Genomic DNA, 24443 nt, shown 5'->3' with positions numbered 1-24443 from the left:
TCAGATTGGCACAGCTCTGGTCATTGCGGTCAATTGGGGAGTAACCAGCAAATGGAAGACTTCTCTCTCTCTCTCTGCCTCTCCTTGTCTGTCTGTGTAACTCTAACTTTTGGGTAAATAAATCTTTTTAAAAAAGAGTAATATCATGGAAAAAAAAAAAAAAGACCTAAATGAATGATCTCTGTGAATGAGATCCCAGTGGAAAGAACGGGGCCTTCAAAGAAGGAGGTACCCTTCTCCGAAGGGAGGAGAGAACCTCCACTTTGACTATGACCCTATCGGAACAATATCAAAGTCAGCGAAATCTAAAGGCTTCCATAGCCCTGGCAACTCATGACTAGAGCCCAGGGAGATTACTGACGCCATGAACAGGAGTGTCAAATTGTTAAGTCAGCAACAGGAGTCACTGTGTACTTACACCCCATGCGGGATCTGTCCCTAATGTGTCGTCTAAAGCCAAGTGATGCTAGGACTGGTACTGAAAGAGTATTTTTATACTTTGCGTTTCTGTGTGGGCGCAGACTGATGAGGTCTTTGCTAATTATAGACTGAAGTGATCTTCTGTATATAAAGAGAATTGGAAATGAAAAAAAAAAAAAACAAAACAACCTGGTGTTAAAATGGAAATGGCATAGAAAATTAATTATTTTGAAAAAAAAAAATTATGTAGGATCTCTGTCTTTAATGTGCTGTACATTGCTAATTAATGCTATAATTAGTAATCCAATGGTAGTTTTTTCACTTGATGTTGCTATATGGGCAAAATGTTGAAATCTTTACCTAGTATATACTAAACTGATCTTCTGTATACAAAGAGAATTGAAAATGAATCTTTACATGAATGGAAGGGGAGAGGGAGCGGGAGGGGGGAGGGTTGCGGGCGGGAGGGAAGTTATGGGAGGGGGGAAGCCATTGTAACCCATAAGCTATACTTTGGAAATTTATATTCATTAAATAAAAGTTTAATAAAAAAAAATAAATAAATAAATAAAAAAAAGAGTAATGTGTTCTGGGAAATATAACTAGTATAGAAAGAAGGGGTAATGTTTTTATTTTAGGCTCTTCTGCAGTATTTAATAGCTAGTATGTGCATTATTGCTAAACATGTATTTTTTAAGGTAGAGACTGGGAGAGAGAAATCTCCAATTATTGGTTTATTCCCCCAAATGGTTGTGATATCTAGGGTAGCCCAGGATGAAGCCAGGGACAAGAAACCCTATCTGGGTCTCCAACATAGGTTGTGGGGATCCAAGCACTTGGGTCATCTTCTGCTGCCTTCTCAGGTGCATTATCAGGAAGCTGGATTACCAGGAAGCTGGAACAGAAGAGTATCCAGGACTGATATCAGCCTTTCTGTTATGGGATGCTGGCATTGCAAGCAACAGCTTAACCTGCAGAATCACCATTCTGCCTTCATGCATTATTTTTATAATGTCTCCCTTTAGATCCATTAACATCTCTTAAATTGTCAGGTGTCCTGTAATTGGGTGTATGTATATTTATTATAGTTACATCTTCCTGTTGAATTGACCCCTTAATCTTAGTGCCCTTGTTTTTCCCTTTTAATGTTTTTTGTGATAAAGTCTATTTTGTGTGAAATTAGAGTGATTGCACTTACTCATTTTTGGTTTCCATAAGCATGTATACCTTTTCCATCCTTTAACTTTCTGACTGTGGGTTTCTTGGTGAGATGTGTTTCTTGTAGGCAGCAAATAGATGGGTCTTATTTTTTACTCCATTTGGCCAGTCTGCCTCTTTTGGAGAGTTGAGGCCACTTATATTCAAGGATACTATTGATAAGTGATGACTTGGCCCTGCAATTTTTCATAAATATTTCCATTGTTTTCTTTGGAATTCCCTCATAATTTTACCAGGGGAGATTCTGCCTGTACATTCTTTCACAATGATGACCATTATTTCACTAAAATGTCATCCATTTTGTCATTCCACACCTTCAGGAACTCCTAAGACCCATATCTTTGCTCATTTATTATTACTCCATAAATCTCCATCCTGTTTTTTAATCTTTCTTTTTGGTTTGAATGCCAGTCAGCCTAAGCTCTGGAGCCAGTGATGTCCTTGGAGACTTGGGGTACCTCACAGTCTTACATGGGTGTGCAGTCCCCTGTCAATCCTACCAGCCAGACTCAGATGCCTCCTCTCAGCCGGTTGCTGGCTTGTGGATACAAGCTTTTGCAGTTTCCTTCTTAACTCTTCCCTGAGATTGCACTCTTTATACTTTTCTTAAACTTTCTTCCCCTAGACTAGAGCACTAAGCTCCCTACCTATTCTGCCATCTTGGAATCTCATGGTATTATCTTTAGATTTTTAACTCATCATGAGTTGACTTTTCTATAATGTAAGAAGTGTGGGGGTATATTTTTAGCCTTCAGTATATGGATAGTCACTTTCTTTAGTACTTGCTGAAGAAATTTTTTTTCCAAGCATTTTGGTTCCTTTGTGAAAGATGAGTTGCCTGTGGAAATGTGGGTTTATTTCTGTAATGTCTATTCTGTTACACTGAGCTATGTGTCTTTTTTTTTTCTTTGACAGGCAGAGTTAGACAGTGAGAGAGAGAGAAAGATCTTTCTTTCTATTGGTTCATGCCCCGAATGGCCATCATGGCCGGTGTGCTGCGCTGATCCAAAGCCAGGAGCCAGGTGCTTCCCCCTGGTCTCTCATGCAGGAGCAGGGCCCAAGCACTTGGGCCATCCTCCACTGCCTTCCCAGGCCACAGCAGAGAGCTGGACTGGAAGAGGAACAACTGGGAGAGAATCCAGCACCCCAACCAGGACTAGAACCTGGGGTGCTGGTCCCACAGGTGGAGGATTATCCTAGTGAGCTGTGGCACCAGCCTATGTGTCTGTTTTTATGCCAGTGCTTTTATGTTTCTGTAATATGTCTTGAAATCAGATATTGTAATTCCTTCAGATTTATTATGTTTTTAAAGATTGCTTTGACCATTTGAGGGTTTTCTGGTTTCAAATGAATTTTTAGTTTGCTTTTTCTACTTCTGTAAATAATTTATTTTCTTTTTAAGAAGATTTATTTATTTCAAAGGCAGAGTGACAGAGAGATATAGTAAAAGAGTTCTTGAATCTGCTAGTTCACTTCCTAAATAGCAACAATTGCTGGGGTTGAGCCAGGTCAAATCCATCTTCTGGAGCTCCACCTAGATCTCCCACATTGTTGGCAGGGACACAGGAAGTTGGGTCATCTTTTGCTGCTTTTCCAAGCACATTAACAGGGTGTTGGATCAAAAGCATAGCTGTCAGGACTTGAACACTTGTTCTGAATGGGATACTGGCATTGCAAGTGGCAGCTTAACATATTGTGCCAAAGTGCTAAGCCCTCTATGAAGGATTTCATTGATGCTTTGATGATGTCATTGATGCTTTGATTATAATTGCATCAAATTTGTACATTATATTGGACAGTATAAAAATTTCAAAGATACAAGTTTTTTCAGTATTGGAATGTGAGACATCTTTCCAACTGTTACATATTTAATTTCTTTCATCATTGCTTTGTGATTTTGTTGTACGAGGCTTTCAAATCCTTAGTTGAATTTATTGTAAGATATTTCATGTTCTTGTCACAATTGTAAATATATTCTTATAATTTTTCCCAGTGAGTTCACTGTTATCTACGAAAGTCCTACTGATTTTGTTTTTATATTGTATTGCCAGTTGTACTGAATTCATTTATCAGTTCCAGTTCTCCATTCTCCTAATAGACCTGTTATCTACAACCAGAAATATAAATTTGAATTCTTATTTTCCTGTTAGACTAGATACTGTTCTTCTCTGATTTCATTCATTTGAATCATTTCCTATTTTTGTTAGTCTAGCTAGAGAATTATTTTTTCTTTTCAAAGAATCAGCTCTTCACTTTTATCAGTTTTAATATGCTTAAGATTCTTCCTTGTTTACTTCTGCTGTGATAATTATTATTCACTTTTCTCTACTGCCCTTGGATTTGACTCATTCTTGTTTTTTTCTGGGTCTTTGAGAAGGATAATAGTTGTTTATCTGATTTCTTTCTTGGGTTTCTAAAAGTTTTGGCCATTTGAAGTTGTAGTTTGTAGTTTCTACATTTTAGTTTCTACATTTCTCTGATAATTAGACCTATGTGACTGCAGGACATGGTGGAAGCAATGAGGATGTATTGATTTACTAATAAACTACCACAGAGGATATGATTTAAGTCAAGGAAAATTACTTCTCAGTGCTGTGGAGATTGCAAATGGAAGATCAATTTCACAAGAGGCTTGATTTTTCCATATGCCATGCGCCTGATGGGCTTCACACATATGATATTGTGTATGATGTTGCATTAGTTGTTAGCACTTCAAGGTATGAGTTTTTAGGGAGGCACATTTCAGTTCATGACCATAAAAGGGCCCTATGTTCTGCTTCATAGACAGCCATCTCTGGAGGGGACAGAGAATTTGAAGTGGGTGTTAGGATTTCTCATAGTATTACTTTCAATACTATCTCATCAAAAGTTGTACTTCCATGTACATATACAAACACAAAAATACTTGTATACATGAACACATACTACAGAGGAAATGCCTGATGGCTGTGTGCAGGTAGCATCAATACAATAATCCATAAGATTATCTTTTTTTTTTCATTTATTAAACTTTTATTTAATGAATATAAATTTCCAAAGTATAGCTTATGGGTTACAATGGCTTCCCCCCTCGCATAACTTCCCTCCCGCCCGCAACCCTCCCCTTTCCCGCTCCCTTTCCCCTTCCATTCGTGTAAAGATTCATTTTCAATTCTCTTTATATACAGAAGATCAGTTTAGTATACATTAGGTAAAGATTTCAACATTTTGCCCATATAGCAACATCAAGTGAAAAAACTACCGTTGGATTACTAATTATAGCATTAAATAGCAATGTACAGCACATTAAAGACAGAGATCCTACATGATATTTTTAAAAAATTAATTAATTTTCTATGCCATTTCCATTTTAACACCAGGTTGTTTTTTTTTTCCTTTTTTTTTTTGGTTTCCAATTCTCTTTATATACAGAAGATCACTTCAGTCTATAATTAGCTAAGACCTCATCAGTCTACGCCCACACAGAAACGCAAAGTATAAAAATACTGTTTCAGTACCAGTCATAGCATCACTTGGCTTTAGACGACACATTAGGGACAGATCCCACATGGGGTGTAAGTACACAGTGACTCCTGTTGCTGACTTAACAATTTGACACTCCTGTTCATGGCGTCAGTAATCTCCCTAGGCTCTAGTCATGAGTTGCCAGGGCTATGGAAGCCTTTAGAGTTCGCTGACTTTGATCTTATTCCGATAGGGTCATAGTCAAAGTGGAGGCTCTCTCCTCCCTTCGGAGAAGGGCACCTCCTTCTTTGATGGCCCCGTTCTTTCCACTGGGATCTCACTCACAGAGATCTTTCATTCAGGTCTTTTTTTTTTTTTTTCCCATGATATCTTGGCTTTCCATGCCTGCTATACTCTCATGGGCTCTTCGGCCAGATCTGAATGCCTTGAGGGCTGATTCTGAGGCCAGAGTGTTGTTTAGGACATCTGCCATCCTATGAGTCTGCTGTGTATCCCACTACCCATGTTGGATCTTTCTCTCCCTTTTTGATTCTATCAGTTAGTATTAGCAGATACTTGCCTTGTTTGTGTGATCTCTTTGACTCTTAGAGCTATCAGAGCTATCAATTGTGAGCTGAAATTGGTCACTTGGACTAGTGCGATGGCATTGGTACATGCCATCTTGATGGGATTGTGTTGGAATCCCCTGGCACATTTCTAACTCCACCATTTGCGGCCAGTCTGATTGAGCATGTTCCAAATTGTTCATCTCCTCCCTCTCTTTTTCCACTCTTAGATTTAACAGGGATCTCTTTTCAGTTAAATTTAAACACCTAAGAATAATTGTGTGTTAATTACTGAGTTCAACCAATAGTACTAGAACAACAACAATAACAACAAATACTAAAAAGGATAAAATATTACATTGTACATCTAAAGTCAGGACAGGAGCTGATCAGTTCATTGTTGCTTATAGTGTCCATTTCATTTAACAGGTTTCCCCTTTGGCGCTCAGTTGTCACCGATCAGGGAAAACAAATGATATTTTTCTCTTTGGGACTGGCTTAATTCACTCAGCATGATGTTTTCCAGATTGCTCCATCTTGTTGCAAATGACTGGGTTTCGTTGTTTCTTACTGCTGCATAGTATTCTATGGAGTACATGTCCCATAATTTCTTTATCCAATCTACTGTTGATGGGCATTTGGGTTGGTTCCAGGTCTTAGCTATTGTGAATTGAGCTGCAATAAACATTAATGTGCAGACGGCTTTTTTATTGGCCAAATTAATTTCCTTTGGGTAAATTCCAAGGAGTGGGATGGCTGGGTTGTATGGTAGGGTTATGTTCAGGTTTCGGAGGAATCTCCAGACAGACTTCCATAGTGGCTTAACCAGTTTGCATTCCCACCAACAGTGGGTTAGTGTCCCTTTTTCCCCACATCCTCTCCAGCAGCTGTTGTTGGTAGATTTCTGAATGTGAGCCATTCTCACCAGGGTGAGATGGAACCTCATTGTGGTTTTGATTTGCATTTCTCTGATTGCTAGTGATCTTGAACATTTTTTCATGTGTCTGTTGGCCATTTGGATTTCCTCTTTCGAAAAATGTCTATTGAGGTCCTTGGCCCATCTCTTAAGAGGGTTGTTTCTTTTGTTTTTGTGGATTTTCTTGATTTCTTTGTAGATTCTGGTTATCAATCCTTTATCTGTAGTATAGTTTGCGAATATTTTTTCCCATTCTGTTGGTTGCCTCTTCACTTTCCTGACTGTTTCTTTTGAAGTACAGAAACTTCTCAATTTGATGCAATCCCAAAAGTTAATTTTGGTTTTCACTGCCTGTGCTGTTGGAGTATTTTCCAGGAAGTCTTTGCCTGTGCCTATATCTTGCAGGGTTTCTCCAATGCTCTCTAATAATTTGATGGTTTCGGGTCGTAGATTTAAGTCTTTAATCCATGTTGAGTGAATTTTTGTGTAAGGTGATAGGTATGGGTCTTGCTTCAAGCTTCTGCATGTGGAAATCCAATTTTCCCAGCACCATTTATTGAATAGGCTGTCCTTATTCCAGGGATTAGATTTGGATCTTTGGTCAAATATAAGTTGGCTGTAGATGTTTGGATTGATTTCTGGTGTTTCTATTCTGTTCCATTGGTCTATCCATCTGTTTCTGTACCAGTACCATGCTGTTTTGATAACAACTGCCCTGTAGTATGTCCTAAAATCAGGTATTGTGATGCCTCCGGCTTTGTTTTTGTTGTACAGGATTGCTTTGGCTATTCGAGGTCTTCTGTGTCTCCATATGAATTTCAGCATCATTTTTTCCAGATCTGAGAAGAAGGTCTTTGGGATCTTGATGGGTATTGCATTGAATGTATAAATTGCTTTTGGGAGAATAGACATTTTGATGATATTGATTCTTCCGATCCATGAGCATGGAAGATTTCTCCATTTTTTGGTATCCTCTTCTATTTCTTTCTGTAAGGTTTTGTAGTTTTCATCGTAGAGATCTTTAACGTCTTTGGTTAAGTTTATTCCAAGGTATTTGATTGTTTTTGTAGCTATTGTGAATGGGATTGATTTTAGAAGTTCTTCCTCAGCCGTGGCATTGCCTGTGTATACAAAGGCTGTTGATTTTTGTGCATTGATTTTATATCCTGCTACTTTGCCAAACTCTTCGATGAGTTCCAGCAGTCTCTTAGTAGAGTTCTTTGGGTCCCCTAAATAAAGAATCATATCATCTGCAAAGAGGGATAGTTTGAGTTCTTCCTTCCCAATTTGTATCCCTTTAATTTCTTTTTCTTGCCTAATAGCTCTGGCCAAAACTTCCAGAACTATATTGAATAGCAGTGGTGAAAGAGGGCATCCCTGTCTGGTACCAGATTTCAGTGGAAATGCTTCCAACTTTTCCCCATTCAATAGGATGTTGGCCGTGGGTTTTTCATATATTGCTTTGATTGTATTAAGGAATGTTCCTTCCATACCCAGTTTGCTTAGAGTTTTCATCATGAAAGGGTGTTGTATTTTATCAAATGCTTTCTCTGCGTCTATTGAGAGAATCATATGGTTTTTCTTCTGCAGTCTGTTAATGTAGTGTATTACGTTGATTGTTTTGCGAATGTTGAACCATCCCTGCATACCGGGGATGAATCCCACTTGGTCTGGGTGGATGATCTTTCTGATGTGTTGTTGCATTCTATTGGCCAGAATTTTATTGAGGATTTTTGCATCTATGTTCATCAGGGATATTGGTCTGTAATTCTCTTTCAATGTTGCGTCTCTTTCTGGCTTAGGAATTAAGGTGATGGTGGCTTCATAGAAAGAATTTGGGAGGATTCCCTCTTTTTCGATTGCTCTGAATAGTTTGAGGAGAATTGGAGTTAGTTCTTCTCTAAATGTCTGGTAGAACTCAGCAGTGAATCCATCTGGTCCTGGGCTTTTCTTTGTTGGGAGGGCCTTTATTACTGTTTCAATTTCTGTGTCAGTTATTGGTCTGTTTAGGTTTTCTATGTCTTCCTGGCTCAATTTAGGGAGGTTGTATGTGTCCAAGAATCTGTCCATTTCTGATAGATTTCCCTGTTTGCTGGCATACAAGTCCTTGTAGTAATTTCTGATGATTCTTTTTATTTCTGTGGCGTCTGTTGTTATGTTTCCCATTTCATCTCTGATCCTATTGATTTGGGTCTTTTCTTTTTTTAGTTAGTTGGGCCAATGGAGTGTCAATTTTGTTTATTTTTTCAAAAAACCAGCTCCTCATTTGGCTGATTTTTTGTAATGTTTTTTTGGATTCAATCCTGTTGATTTCTTCTCTGATTTTAATTATTTCTCTTCTCCTACTGGGTTTGGGTTTGGTTTGCTGCAGATTTTCTAGATCCTTGAGATGACTTGAAAGCTCATCTATTTGGTGCCTTTCCAATTTCTTGATGTAGGCACCTATTGATATAAACTTTCCTCTTAACACTGCTTTTGTTGTATCCCATAGGTTTTGGTATGTTGTGCTGTTATCCTCATTTACTTCCAGAAAATTTTTGATTTCTCTTTTCATTTCTTCTATGACCCATTGTTCATTCAGGAGCATGTTGTTCAATCTCCATGTGTTTGCACGTGCTCTAGGGATTCCTGAGTTGCCAATTTCCAATTTCATTCGTTTGTGGTCTGAGAAGCTGCATGGTACGATTCTAATTCTTTTGAATTTGCTGAGACTTGCTTTATGGCCTAGTATGTGGTCAATCCTAGAGAGGGTTCCATGTACTGCTGAGAAGAATGTAAAGTCCTTAGATGTAGGATGAAATGTTCTGTAGATATCTGTTAGATCCATTTGGGCTATAGTGTCATTTAAATCTACTGTCTCCTTGTTGATCTTCTGTCCTGTTGATCTGTCTATCTCTGAGAGTGGAGTATTGAAGTCCCCCAGTACTATTGTATTGGGGTCTAAGTCTCCCTTTAAGTCCCTTAACAAGTCTTTTAAATAAGCTGGTGCCCTGTAATTAGGTGCATATACGTTGATAATCGTTATATCTTCCTGTTGAATGGATCCCTTAATCATTATATAGTGCCCCTCTTTGTCTCTCCTAACAGTTTTTGTGGTAAAGTTTATGTTGTCTGATATTAAGATGGCTACGCCCGCTCTCTTTTCATTTCTGTTGGCATGGTATATCTTTTTCCAGCCCTTCACTCTCAGCTTGTATGGATCATTGTTGGATAGATGGGTTTCTTGTAGGCAGCAAAAGGATGGGTTTTGTTCCTTGACCCAATCAGCCAATCGGTGTCTTTTAACTGGACAGTTCAAGCCATTAACATTCAATGTGACTATTGAGAAGGAGTAACTTTGCCCTGCCATTTGCCAAAGATATTTTCTAATATCTGGTTTGAGATTCCTGTGATCTTTTGCTGTGAGGTTTCCTTCCTTTACCTTCTTTCATATTGGTTACTGTGTTTCTGTGTTTCTGTATGTAACACATCTTTAAGCATCTTTTGCAGGGCTGGACGAGTGGCGACAAATTCTTTCAGTTTCTGTTTGCTGTGAAAGGCCTTTTTTCACCTTCATTCACAAATGAGAGCTTTGCAGGATATAATATTCTGGGCTGGCAGTTTTTTTCTCTTAGTACCTGGGCTATATCTCACCATTCTCTCCTAGCTTGTAGGGTTTCTGATGAGAAGTCAGCTGTGAGTCTAATTGGAGATCCTCTGAGAGTAATCTGGTGTTTCTCTCTTGCACATTTTAGGATCTTTTCTTTATGTTTCACTGTGGTGAGTTTAATTACAACGTGTCATGGTGAGGATCTCTTTTGGTCATGTTTATTAGGGGTTCTATGAGCTTCCTGTACTAGGATGTCTCTGTCCTTCTCCAAACCTGGGAAATTTTCTGCTAGTATCTCACTAAAAAGGCCTTCTAATCCTTTCTCCCTCTCCATGCCTTCAGGAACTCCTAGAACCCGAATGTTGGTTTTTTAAATAGTATCCTGTAGATTCCTGACAGTATTTTTTAGATTTCTGATTTCTTCTTCTTTTCTTTGATTTGACTGTTTCCTTTCCTGTTCTCTGTCTTCTAATTCCGATATTCTCTCTTCTGCTTCACCCATTCTGTTTTTAAGGCTCTTTAATGTGTTTGCCATTTGATCCATTGTGTTCTTCATTTCATTGTGGTTTTTTGTCACTATCGAGAATTCCTGTTCCATTAGTTGTTTCATTTCATTTTGATTCCTCCTTAATATTTCATTTTCACGGGAGAGATTTTCTATCTTGTCCATTAAGGATTTCTGTAGTTCAAGAATTTGTTTTTGAGAACTTCTTAATGTTCTTATCAATTTTTTGAAATCTGCTTCTTGCAGTTCCTCTATGTCTTCATCTTCATAATCTTGCATTGACGTGTCCTGTTCACTTGGGGGCGTCATAGTGCCTTCCTTGTTCTTGGTACCTCCGCTTCTATGTTTCTTGCTTGGCATGTTAGTGATAATTTGTGGTGTTTTTGTTTCTGTTTTTTTTTTTTTCTCTCGTTATACTATGCCTCTAAGTGAGCTGTCTGCTTTGTTGGAGCCTTCGGGGCTGTGATGGGTGTGGCCAGAGAGCTATGCTTGTTTCTTGAGGTTTAAGGCTGTGTAAAAGCGCGCTGGGTAGATTTTGCGGGTCGTCTCCCGCAGTTGGTTATCTGGAAGCGTTTCTTCTGCAGTTTTTTCCTTGAATCTTTTCCTGAAGCCTTGTCTCAGCTGGTGATCCAAGGCACCACCTGGGGCTTCTCCCGTGATCTTCCTCTTTAGGCGCTGTCGCCTAGGGCCAGCCGGGCCACAGGATCGCTGCCGCCACCGCTGTCGCCACCGCCGCTGTAGTACCTGCGCGCGCTCCCCGGGACTGGGACGGTGGAGAGAGGCGCTCGGTACGCCCCCACCGCCGCCGCCGCCGCTGCAGTGCCCGCGCACACTCCCCGGGGCTGGGACCGTGGAGAGAGGCGCTCAGGACGCCGCCGCCGCCGCCGCCGCCGCTGCAGTGCCCGCATGCGCTCCCCGGGACTGGGACTGTGGAGAGAGGCGCTCAGGACGCCGCCGCCGCCGCCGCCGCCGCCGCTGCAGTGCCCGCGCACGCTCCCCGGGGCTGGGACCGTGGAGAGAGGCGCTCAGGACGCCGCCGCCGCTGCCGCTGCCGCTGCAGTGCCCGCGCGCGCTCCCCGGGACTGGGACCGAGGAGAGAGGCGTTCGGGACGCCGCCGCCGCTGCCGCCGCCGCCGCCGCGGCAGAGCTGCAGACGGAGGCGGGAGGAGGAGAGTTTCTGAGGCTTTTGTCTTACCCCTGGTTCCCGCGCCGGCAAGACTCTGTGGCTCGGTTCCCGCGGTTGGGTTTCCACGCAGTGGGCTCTCAGTAGATCCTCTGTGTCCCGTCCACTCGATCCGGAAGCGTCTCCTCTGTAGTTTTTTTCTTGAGTCTTTTCCTAAGGCTACAGTAATTCCACTTTTATGAAACTTTATTTTCGCAGACTAATGGCGCACGTCCTCACTATCCGCCATCTTGGCTCCGCCCTCCCATAAGATTATCTTATTGGCAGACATTAAAAAGCAAATTAGAAGGAATGACAACAAAATCTACAGTTCCATAATATATACATACATATATATATACATATATATATATATAATATTCAGTGTTTATAGTTGTTAAAGAATAAATAATGATGTGTGGGACATAAAACCTAAATCTATCTTGCATTGTTACACACTAGTCTACATGAAGGATGTCTTCCTAAAACCTTTTCCTAGGCCAATGCTGTGACCTAAGTTAAGCCTCCACCTGTAGCACTGGTGTCACATATGGGTGCCAGTTCATGTCCCTGCCATTGCACTTCTGATCCAGCTCTTTGCTAATGGTCTGGGAAATAAGTGGAATATGGCCCAAGTGCCTGGGCTCCTGCATCCATGTGGGAGACCCAGAGGAACCTCCTAGCTCCCGGCTTCAGATCAGCCCACCTCCAGCTGTTGTGGCCATTTGGGGAGTGAATCAGTGGGTAGAAGACCTCTGTTCTCTGTCTCTTCATTTCTGTGTCTGTAACTGTGCATCTCAAATAAGTAAAAAAAAAATCTTTAAAAAATAAAAGAGAAAACCGTTCACATTTTATAATTTCTGGTATGAAAAACTTGCACAGGACTATAGTACACATAGGAAAGATACATTCTAAAAATCATAAATCTAGTGCATTGTAGCAGAAATTTTAACAAATACTTTTGATTTTCTCAACATTATATTCTAAATTAATGACATAGTCATTGTGGGTTTTTCAGCTCTTTGGCAGCCGCTCATACTACTTAACAGCTTTTCTAAATTTATCACTATGCATGTTTTTTAACACATGCATTGGGTTTTACCAGTTTAGTGAACATGGAGTTGCCTATTACAGGATTTTTAAAAATTACATTTTAGTGATACATGTAGTCAACATCTTCATAGTCTCCAAAACAACTAAATAATAACATGAATCAGTTTTAAGACTGACATTTGATTGTCATTAACTAATTCAGCTAATTTGTCATTAGTATACTGTTATTACAAACATAATTAATAATTAGCTAAGCATATAAGCATTAAAATTGAATGATTCATAGAATGTAGGCAGTAGGGACACTTGTTAGTAAAATTTATGAGAATTACTTAAAATCTAAACAAGAAGCTAGTAAAGTCCCAAAGATGTATAAGAAGCAAAGAAATACCACAGAAAATGTAAGATTCAATAAGAACAAGAGACTTGGTGCTCTCTGAACACAGGTCTGCTTACTTCTCCCGTATCTTGACACAGTGAAATGGAAACACCAGCACCCCTCTCCTGTCTGCTGCCCATTTGGGGGCAATCCATCCTTATTTGCTCTCTCTCCAGTTATCTGTTGCCAGTAATATGTTCTGGGTGAATGTGACTGAGAGGTAGGGTCTTGTCTTACATGAATGATGGAAGCTCTTTGGTAAGATAACACATAGATCCCATCTTCCATTATATGTCATATTCACAATAAGCATATCTACAGAAACATCACATTTTTAGTAACTTTAGACTAGTAGACTTGGGGATAGGGAAGATTCTCTCTCTCTTTCAAATAAGTAATTTTATTTAAAAAAATAAATATACCCCAATCTCCAACATGTCTCTAAAGATCCCACCTACTTGATCCCTTGATTCCCAGATTGTGTTTTTCAGGGTGTGCTTTCACAGGAAACTGGAATTGAATCAGGAGTGGAGTTGGCACTCAAATCTGTGCATTGTGGAATGTGAATGTCCATAGCAGCATCTTAAAAACTTGGTCAAATGCCCACTTTCAAATTTGCTTCAGGATGAACAGCAATGTTCTGTTGTTGAGAGTGGTGATATTTACACATAACTAAAATCCATGTAAAATATGACTTCCCTTCCCTAGGATACATTGCATCTTTTAAAGAATATTAATTCATTAGAAATTAATAGAGTAGTAGAAGGTGGTTCTAAAAGAATGATTCTGGATGGCCTTGTTAGGAATGGTGACATAAAATTTATCTGTTTTTTTAAAGAATGTAATTATAAAATAAGTAAATATAAAACTAAGTGGTCAGACATGAGTGAAGACTAATACTTTTATTTGTGATGAATCAGAAAAATCTGATTTCAGGTCTTCTTTTTCTAGCATGAAGTTTATTTTTTATGGCTTCTTCTATTTCTTTAATGTTTTGCAATTTTCATTGTAGAGATCTTTCACCTGGTTGGTTAAATTTATTCCAAGGTATTTGATTTTCTTTGGAGCTATTGTGAATGGTACTGATCTTACAAGTTCTTTCTCATGCATGGCATTGTCTATGTATTGAATTTCTGTGTTACCTTTATATCCTGCCACTTCACCACTCTTATGAGTTTCAAGTCTTCTTTAAATGTTTGGTAGAATTCAGCAGCGAAGCCGTCTGGCCCTGGGCTTTTCTTTGTTAGGAGGGTCTTTATTACTAATTCAGTCTCCATCTTGGTTACTGGTCCATTTAGATTTTCTGTATCTTCATGACTAATTTTGGTAGATTGTATTTTTCTAGGACCCTACCCATTTCTTCTAGGCTTCCTAGTTTGTTGGCATATACTCTTTGTAATAATTTCTGATGATTCTTTTTATAATTATTGTTACATTTACTTTTTCATCTCTGATTTTATTGATTTGGCTCTCTGTGTTAGTTGCACCAATGATGTATCAATTTTATTTGATTTAAAAAAATCAACTTCTCATTTCACTGATTTTTTTGTGTTCTTTTATTGGTTTCAATTTTGTTTACTCTTTTTTAATTTATGCATGTATTCTAATAATCTCTTTGTGGAGTCTTTTGGTTTCCCTATATATAAGATCATGTTATCTGCAAACAGGGATAATTTTAGTTTCTCCATTCTAATTTGTGTTTCTTTGATTTCCTTTTTTTTTTTTTTTTTTTTGGCTCTGGTTAAAACTTTCAGAATTGTATTGAATAGCAGTGGTGAGAGTGAGCAACTTCATCTGGTTCCAGTTTTCAGTGGAGATGCTTCCAACTTTTCTCATTCAATATGATACTGTTGAAGATTTGCCATATATGGCCTTGATTTTGTTAAGGAATGTTCTTTCTACACCCAATATGTTTACAGTTCTTATAATGAAAGCATTTTGTGTTTTATAAAATGCTTTTTATGCCTCTATTGAAATCATTATATGGTTTTCATTCAGTTTGTTAATGTGATGCATCACATTTATTGTTTTGCTTATATTGAGCTATTCCCTTATACCAGTGATAAGTCCTTCTTGGTCTGTGTGAATGATCTTTCTTATGTGTTGCTGGATTCAATTGGCAAGAACTTTGAAGAGGATTTTTGCATTTGTGTTCATCAGTGGTATTGTTCTGTATTTATCTTTCTGTATTGTATATTTTTCTTCTGGTTTTGGAATGGAGGTAATGCTGGTCTCATCAAGGAGACCTAAAGTCAGGAGACTGGAGCTTCTTTCATATCTCTCACAGGGGTTCAGTGGTCCAAGCATTTGGGCCATTCTATGCTGCCTCCCTAAACACATTAGCAGGGAGCTGAATCAGTTTGAAGCATTAATGCTATGATACTACCCTTGTAGTTCAAGGATATAGAACCCATCTGGTACAAAGTCCCTTTTATGGTGGGCCTTGAGAACTAATGGACTTCACCTATGTTCCAGGTAATTTAAAATGCATGTGAGCCCCTAGAATGAAGAAGACACAGAGAGAACTAAGGATAGCACCTATAGAATTTATTTTGACTGATTTTAATACCTTTCATTGATTTATCTAGACTTTTAAAAAGATTTATTGGGACCAGTGCTGTGGTGCTGCAGTTAAAGCCTCTACCTGTGGTGGCAGCATCCCATGTGGGCAGTGGTTCATGTCCCAGCTACATCATTTCCAATCCAGCTCCATGGTAATGTGTCTGGGAAAATATGTCCCAAATCTTTAGCTTATGCACCCATGTAGGAGATCCAGAAGAAACCCCTGGCTGCAGGCTTCACATTAGCCTAGCTCCACATGGCAGCTATTTGGGCCATGAACAAGCACATGAATGATCTCTATTTCTCTCTGTGTGTCTCTTGAACTCTGCCTTTCAAATAAGTAACTTTTTTTTTTTGACAGGCAGAGTGGACAGAGAGAGAGACAGAGAGAAAGGTCTTCCTTTTGCCATTGGTTCACCCTCCAATGGCCACCACAGCTGGTGTGCTGCGGCTGGCACACCGTGCTGATCTGAAGGCAGGAGCCAGGTGATTATCCTGGTCTCCCATGGGGTGCAGGGCCCAAGCACTTGGGCCATCCTCCTCTGCACTCCTAGGCTATAGCAGAGAGCTGGCCTGGAAGAGGGGCAACCGGGACAGAATCCGGTGCCCCGACCAGGACTAGAACCTGGTGTGCTGGTGCCGCTAGGCGGAGGATTAGCCTACTGAGCCACGGCACTGGTGTCAAATAAGTAACTTTTAAAGAAGATTTATTTATGTATTTGAAATAAATAGTTATGAGATCTTCCATCCATTGATTCTCTCCCCAAAATGGCCACTATGGCCAGGGGTGAGCCAGGCTGAATCTAAGAGCTGCATCTGAGTCTGCCCTGTGGGTGGCAGAGGTGCACACACTTGTGCCATCTTTTGCTGCTTTCCCAGAAGCAGTAGCAGGGAGCTGGCTCAGAAGTGGAGCAACTAATGCACAAACTGGCAGACATATGGGTTGTCAGCATTGTTCATTCCCCTCATAGCTTCACGTAAGGTTTCTAGTCTTGCCTGCTGAACACTTCTTTTTATCATTTATTAAACTTTTATTTAATGAATATAAATTTCCAAAGTACAGCTTATGGATTACAATGGCTTCCCCCCTCCCATAACTTCCCTCCCACCCACAACCCCCCCCTTCTTGCTCCCTTCAACCCTTCCATTCACATCAAAATTCATTTTCAATTCTTTTTATATACAGAAGATCAGTTTAGTATATATTAAGTAAAGATTTCAACAGTTTGCCCCAATATAGCAACACAAAGTGAAAAATACTGTTAGAGTACTAGTAATAGCATTAAATAACAGTGTACAGCACATTAAAGACAGAGATCCTACATAATATTTTTTTAAATTAATTAATTTTCTATGCCATTTCCAATTTAACACCAGGGTGTTGTTTTTTTTTTTTTTCATTTCCAATTATCTTTATATACAGAAGATCGATTCAGTATATAATTAGTAAAGATTTCATCAGTTTGCACCCAAACAGAAACACAAAGTGTAAAAATACTGTTTCAGTACTAGTTATAGCATCACTGCACATTAGACGACACATTAAGGACAGATCCCACAGGGGATGTAAGCACACAGTGACTCCTGTTGCTGACTTAACAATTTGACACTCTTGTTTATGGCGTCAGTAATCTCCCTAGGCTCTAGTCATGAGTTGCCAAGGCTATGGAAGCCTTTAGAGTTTGCCGACTTTGATCTTATTCCAATAGGGTGGAAGTTCTCTCCTCCCTTTGGAGAAAAGTACCTCCATCTTTGATGGCCCCGTTCTTTCCACTGGGATCTCACTCGCAGAGATCTTTCATTTAGGTCTTCTTTTTTTTTCTTTTTCATGGTGTCTTGGCTTTCCATGCCTACAATACTCTCATGGGCTCTTCAGCCAGATCTGAATGCCTTAAGGGCTGATTCTGAGGCCAGAGTGTTGTTTAGGACATCTGCCATTCTATGAGTCTGCTGTGTATCCCGCTTCCCATGTTGGATCCTTCTCTCCCTTTTTGATTCTATCAGCTAGTATTAGCAGACACTTGTCTTGTTTGTGTGATCCCTTTGACTCTTAGACCTATCAGAGCCATCAATTGTGAACTGAAATTGATCACTTGGACTAGTGAGATGGCATTGGTACATGCCACCTTGATGGGATTGTATTGGAATGCCCTGGCACATTTCTAACTCCACCATTTGGGGGAAGTCCGATTGAGCATGTCCCAAATTGTACATCTCCTCCCTCTCTTTTTCCACTCTTATATTTAACAGGGATCACTTTTCAGTTACAATTTAAATACCTAAGAATAATTGTGTGTTAATTACAGAGTTCAACCAATAGTACTAGAACAAAACAAAATACTAAAATGGATGAAGTATTACTTTGTACATCAATAGTCAGGACAAGAGCTGATCAAGTCACTGTTTCTCATAGTGTCCATTTCACTTCAACAGGTTTCCCCTTTGGTGCTCAGTTGTCACCGATCAGGGAAAACAAATGATATTTGTCTCTTTGGGACTGGCTTAATTCACTCAGCATGATGTTTTCCAGATTCCTCCATCTTGTTGCAAATGACTGGGTTTCATTGTTTCTTACTGCTGTATAGTATTCTATGGAGTACATGTCCCATAATTTCTTTATCCAGTCTACTGTTGATGGGCATTTAGGTTGGTTCCAGGTCTTAGCTATTGTGAATTGAGCTGCAATAAACATTAAGGTGCAGACGGCTTTTTTATTGGCCAAATTAAGTTTCTTTGGGTAAATTCCAAGGAGTGGGATGGCTGGGTTATATGGTAGGGTTATGTTCAGGTTTCTGAGGAATCTCCAGACTGACTTCCATAGTGGCTTAACCAGTTTGCATTCCCACCAACAGTGGGTTAGTGTTCCTTTTTCCCCACATCCTCTCCGGCATCTATTGTTGGTAGATTCCTGAATGTGCGCCATTCTCACTGGGGTGAGGTGAAACCTCATTGTGGTTTTGATTTGCATTTCTCTGATTGCTAGTGATCTTGAACATTTTTTCATGTGTCTGTTGGCATTTGAATTTCCTCTTTGGTCCTTGACCCATCTCTTAAGTGGGTTGTTTGTTCTGTTGTTGTGGAGTTTCTTGATCTCTTTGTAGATTCTGGTTATCAACCCTTTATCTGTAGTATAGTTTGCAAATATTTTTTCCCATTCTGTCGGTTGCCTCTTCACTTTCCTGACTGTTTCTTTTGAAGTACAGAAACTTCTCAATTTGATGCATTCCCAAATGTTAATTTTGGTTTTGACTGCCGGTGCTTCTGGGGTCTTTTCCAAGAAGTCTTTGCCTGTACCTATATCTTGCAGGGTTTCTCCAATGCTCTCTAATAATTTGATGGTTTCGGGTCATAGATTTAAGTCTTTAATCCATGTTGAGTGAATTTTTGTGTAAGGTGAAAGGTAGGGGTCTTGCCTCAAGCTTCTGCACGTGGAAATCCAATTTTCCCAGCACCATTTATTGAATAGACTGTCCTTACTCCAGGGATTGGTTTTGGATCTTTGATCAAATATAAGTTGGCTGTAGATGTTTGGATTGATTTCTGGTGTTTCTATTCTGTTCCATTGGTCTATCCATCTGTTTCTGTACCAGTGCCATGCTGTTTTGATAAAAACTGCCCTGTAGTATGTCCTGAAATCTGGTATTGTGATGCCTCTGGCTTTGTTTTTGTTGTACAAGATTGCTTTGGCTATTCGAGGTCTTCTGTGTCTCCATATGAATTTCAGCATCATTTTTTCCAGAGAATAATGTCTTCGGTATCTTGATTGGTATTGCATTGAATGTATAAATTGCTTTTGGGAGAATAGACATTTTGATGATATTGATTCTTCCAATCCATGAGCATGGAAGATTTCTCCATTTTTTGGTATCCTCTTCTATTTCTTTCTTTAAGGTTTTGTAGTTTTCATCGTAGAGATCTTTAACGTCCTTGGTTAAGTTTATTCCAAGGTATTTGATTGTTTTTGTAGCTATTGTGAATGGGATTGATCTTAGAAGTTCTTCCTCAGCCATGGCATTGCCTGTGTATACAAAGGCTGTTGATTTTTGTGCATTGATTTTATATCCTGCTACTTTGCCAAATTCTTCTATGAGTTCCAATAGTCTCTTAGTAGAGTTCTTTGGGTCCCCTAAACAAAGAATCCTATCATCTGTAAAGAGGGATAGTTTGAGTTCTTCCTTCCCAATTTGTATCCCTTTAATTTCTTTTTCTTGCCTAATAGCTCTGGCTAGAACGTCAAGAACTATATTGAATAGCAGTGTGAGAGTGGGCATCCCTGTCTGGTACCAGATCTCAGCGGAAATGCTTCCAACTTTTCCCCATTCAACAGGATGTTGGCCGTGGGTTTTTCATATATTGCTTTGATTGTATTGAGGAACGTTCCTTCCATACCCAGTTTGCTTAGAGTTTTCATCATGAAAGGGTGTTGTATTTTATCAAATGCTTTCTCTGCATCTACTGAGAGAATCATACGGTTTTTCTTCTGCAGTCTGTTAATGTGGTGTATCACATTGATTGTTTTGCAAATATTGAACCATCTTAGGTTTTCTATGTCTTCCTGGCTCAATTTAGGTAGGTTGTATGTGTCCAAGAATCTGTCCATTTCTGATAGATTTCCCTGTTTGCTGGCATACAAGTCCTTGTAGTAATTTCTGATGATTCTTTCTATTTCTGTGGTGTCTGTTGTTATGTTTCCATTTTCATCTCCGATCTTATTGATTTGGGTCTTTTCTCTTCTTTTTTAGTTAGTTGGGCCAATGGGGTGTCAATTTTGTTTATTTTTTCAAAAAACCAGCTCCTCATTTGGCTGATTTTTATGTTTTTTTGGATTCAATCCTGTTGATTTCTTCTTTGATTTTAATTATTTCTCTTCTCCTACTGGCTTTGGGTTTGGTTTGCTGCAGATTTTCTAGATCCTTGAGATGACTTGAAAGCTCATCTCTTTGGTGCCTTTCCAATTTCTTGATGTAGGCACCTATTGATATAAACTTTCCTCTTAACACTGCTTTTGTTGTATCCCATAGGTTTTGGTATGTTGTGCTTTTATCCTCATTTACTTCCAGAAAATTTTTGATTTCTCTTTTCATTTCTTCTATGACCCATTGTTCATTCAGGAGCATGTTGTTCAATCTCCATGTGTTTGCACGTGCTCTAGGGATTCCTGAGTTGCCAATTTCCAATTTCATTCGTTTGTGGTCTGAGAAGCTGCATGGTATGATTCTAATTCTTTTGAATTTGCTGAGACTTGCTTTATGCCCTAGTATGTGGTCAATCCTAGAGAAGGTTCCATGTACTGCTGAGAAGAATGTAAATTCTTTATGTGTAGGATGAAAAGTTCTGTAGATATCTGTTAGATCCATCTGGGCAATAGTGTCATTTAAATCTACTGTCTCCTTGTTGATCTTCTGTCCTGTTGATCTATCTCTGAGAGTGGAGTATTGAAGTCCCCCAGAACTGTTATATTGGGGTCTAAGTCTCCCTTTCATTAACTTAACAAGTCTTTTAAATAAACTGGTGCCCTGTAATTAGGTGCATATACATTGATAATCATTATATCTTCCTGTTGAATGGATCCCTTAATCATTATATAGTGCCCCTCTTTGTCTCTCCTAACAGTTTTTGTGGTAAAGTTTATGTTGTCTGATATTAAGATGGCTACGCCCGCTCTTTTTTCATTTCTGTTGGCATGGTATATCTTTTTCCAGCCTTTCACTTTCAGTCTGTATGCATCATTGTTGGAAAGATGAGTTTCTTGTAAGCAGCAAAAAGATGGGTTTTGTTCCTTAACCCAATCAGCCAATTGGCGTCTTTTAACTGGCCAGTTCAGGCCATTAACATTCAATGTGACTATTGAGAAGGAGTAACTTTGCCCTGTCATTTGCCAAAGATATTTTCTAATATATGGTTTGAGATTCCTGTGATCTTTTGCTGTGAGGTTTCCTTCCTTTACCTTCTTTCATATTGGTTACTGTGTTTCTGTGTTTCTGTATGTAACACATCTTTAAGCATCTTTTGCAGGGCTGGACGAGTGGCGACAAATTCTTTCAGTTTCTGTTTGCTGTGAAAGGCCTTTTTTCACCTTCATTCACAAATGAGAGCTTTGCAGGATATAATATTCTGGGCTGGCAGTTTTTTTCTCTTAGTACCTGGGCTATATCTCACCATTCTCTCCTAGCTTGTAGGGTTTCTGATGAGAAGTCAGCTGTGAGTCTAATTGGAGATCCTCTGAGAGTAATCTGGTGTTTCTCTCTTGCACATTTTAGGATCTTTTCTTTATGTTTCACTGTGGTGAGTTTAATTACAACGTGTCATGGTGAGGATCTCTTTTGGTCATGTTTATTAGGGGTTCTATGAGCTTCCTGTACTAGGATGTCTCTGTCCTTCTCCAAACCTGGGAAATTTTCTGCTAGTATCTCACTAAAAAGGCCTTCTAATCCTTTCTCCCTCTCCATGCCTTCAGGAACTCCTAGAACCCGAATGTTGGGTTTTTTAATAGTATCCTGTAGATTCCTGACAGTATTTTTTAGATTTCTGATTTCCTCTTCTTTTCTTTGATTTGACTGTTTCCTTTCCTGTTCTCTGTCTTCTAATTCCGATATTCTCTCTTCTGCTTCGCCCATTCTGTTTTTAAGGCTCTCTAATGTGTTTGTCATTTGATCTATTGAGTTCTTCATTTCATTATGGTTTCTTACCACTATCACAGTTTCATGTTCTACTAGTTGTTTCATTTCATTTTGATTCCTCCTTAATGTTTCATTTTCGTGCAACAGGTTTTCTATCTTTCCATTAAGGATTTCTGTAGTTCAAGATTTTGTTTTTGAGAACTTATTAATGTTCTTATCAATTTTTTGAGATCTGCTTCTTGCATTTCCTCTATCTCTTCATCTTCATAATCTTGAATTGGGGTGTCTTGTTCATTTGGGGGCATCATAGTGTCTTCCTTGCTCTTGTTACCTCGGCTCTACGTTTGTTGTTTGGCATGTTAGAGATAATTTGTGGTTTGTGGTTTTTTTTTTTTTTTTTTTTTTTTGCTGTGGTGTTTTTTTCTTGTTCTACTATGCCTCTAAGTGGGCTGTCTGCTTTGATGGATCCTTAGAGGCTGTGATGGGTGTGGCCAGAGAGCTCTGCTTGATTCTTCAGGTTTAAGGCTGTGCAAAAAGTGACTCACCCAGATTGTTCTCTCCCTTGCTCCTTGCTGGATGTCTCTCTTTTTTTTTTTTTTTTTGACTCAGTTGGGAAGTAATTCCGCACAGCTGAGTGGAATTGAGGGTAGTTGAAATCCTGCCTCTGTGAGTATTCATTTGATCTACCCCTGGGACCACACAAAAAGTTTATGCAGCCCTCAATGTGTTCTCAAGTTTTGCCACAATCCAAAAGTTACTGAGTTTGTGTACTAGGTGAGTTCGTTCACCTCCCCTCGGATTTTCACAGTCTCAGATTGTTAGCTTCACCTGTTTTCACTAGATTCTAACCTCCTGTTATTTCTCCCGACCAGAGTCGAGTTTTTTCTGCCTGGCTACTCGTGGTTGCCGCTTTACATATGTAAAATGGCTCCTGCTCTTTGTTTTGCTCGGCTTTGTAAGGTGAGTGGAGAGAGAGGCTAGTGTCCATGCTGGTTCCCCTGATTTATTCTTTTTTTTTTCTTTCTCCTCCAGTCAGCCTGGTGATCTTTGCCCAGTGGGGCCTCAGGCCTCTGCCTTTCCTCGCCAATGTCTCGGGTTTCTGAGGTTTTTGTCTTACCTCCCGTTCCCACACTGGCGAGATTCTGCAGCTCGACTCCCGCGGCTGGGCTTCCACGCGATGGGCTCCCTGTAGGTCCTCTGTAACATACATCCACTAGATCCAGAAGCATTTCCTCTGCAGTTTTTTTCTTGAGTCTTTTCCTGAGGCTACAGTAATTCCACTTTTATTAAACTATATTTTCCCAGACTATTGGTGCACGTCCTCATATCCGCCATTTTGGCTCTGCCCCCCCCCCCCACTGAACACTTCTACATTCTTCTCCTTAACATTGCTCCTTTATGGGTCAATATTGTCCCTCTTTCAGCCTGTCCTGCAGTCTCCCTTGACAGATTCTGGCCATTTGTGACCTGAAACTCGGTTTCCTTGCAGTATGGGTATTTTTTACAGCCTTTAGAAGATAGTTTGACTCCCTGTTGAATGCTTTTGTGTGGCTGCCCAGTACTCAATAAGTCTAAAAATAAACCAGATCCTTGGGGCCGGTGCTGTGGTATAGAGTGTAAAGCTGCCACCTGCAGTGTTAGCATCCCAAATGGGTGTTGGTATGAGATACAGTGGTTCCACTTCTGATCCATCTCTTTGCTATGGCCTGGGAAAGCTGTAGAAGATGGCCCAAGTGCTTGGGCCCCTGTACCCTTGTGGGAGACTCAGAAGAAACTCCTTGCTTCTGGGTTTGGATCAGTGCAGCTCTGGCCATTGTGGTCATCTGAGGAGTGAACCAGCAGATGGAAGACCTCTCCCTCTCTCTCTCTCTGCCTCTTCTTCTCTCTCTGTATAACTCTGACTTAAAAAAAAAAAAATAAATCATATCCTTAATTCCTCCTTCATACCCATATAGAAAATACACAACTGTCAGTGCTGTTATGTGACAGAATTGATATGTTGACCAAAA

The sequence above is a fragment of the Lepus europaeus genome, unplaced genomic scaffold (assembly GCF_033115175.1).
Source record: "Lepus europaeus isolate LE1 unplaced genomic scaffold, mLepTim1.pri SCAFFOLD_80, whole genome shotgun sequence".
In the NCBI taxonomy this organism is placed as follows: Eukaryota; Metazoa; Chordata; class Mammalia; order Lagomorpha; family Leporidae; genus Lepus; species Lepus europaeus.
Note: the sequence above shows the minus strand (reverse complement) of the source record.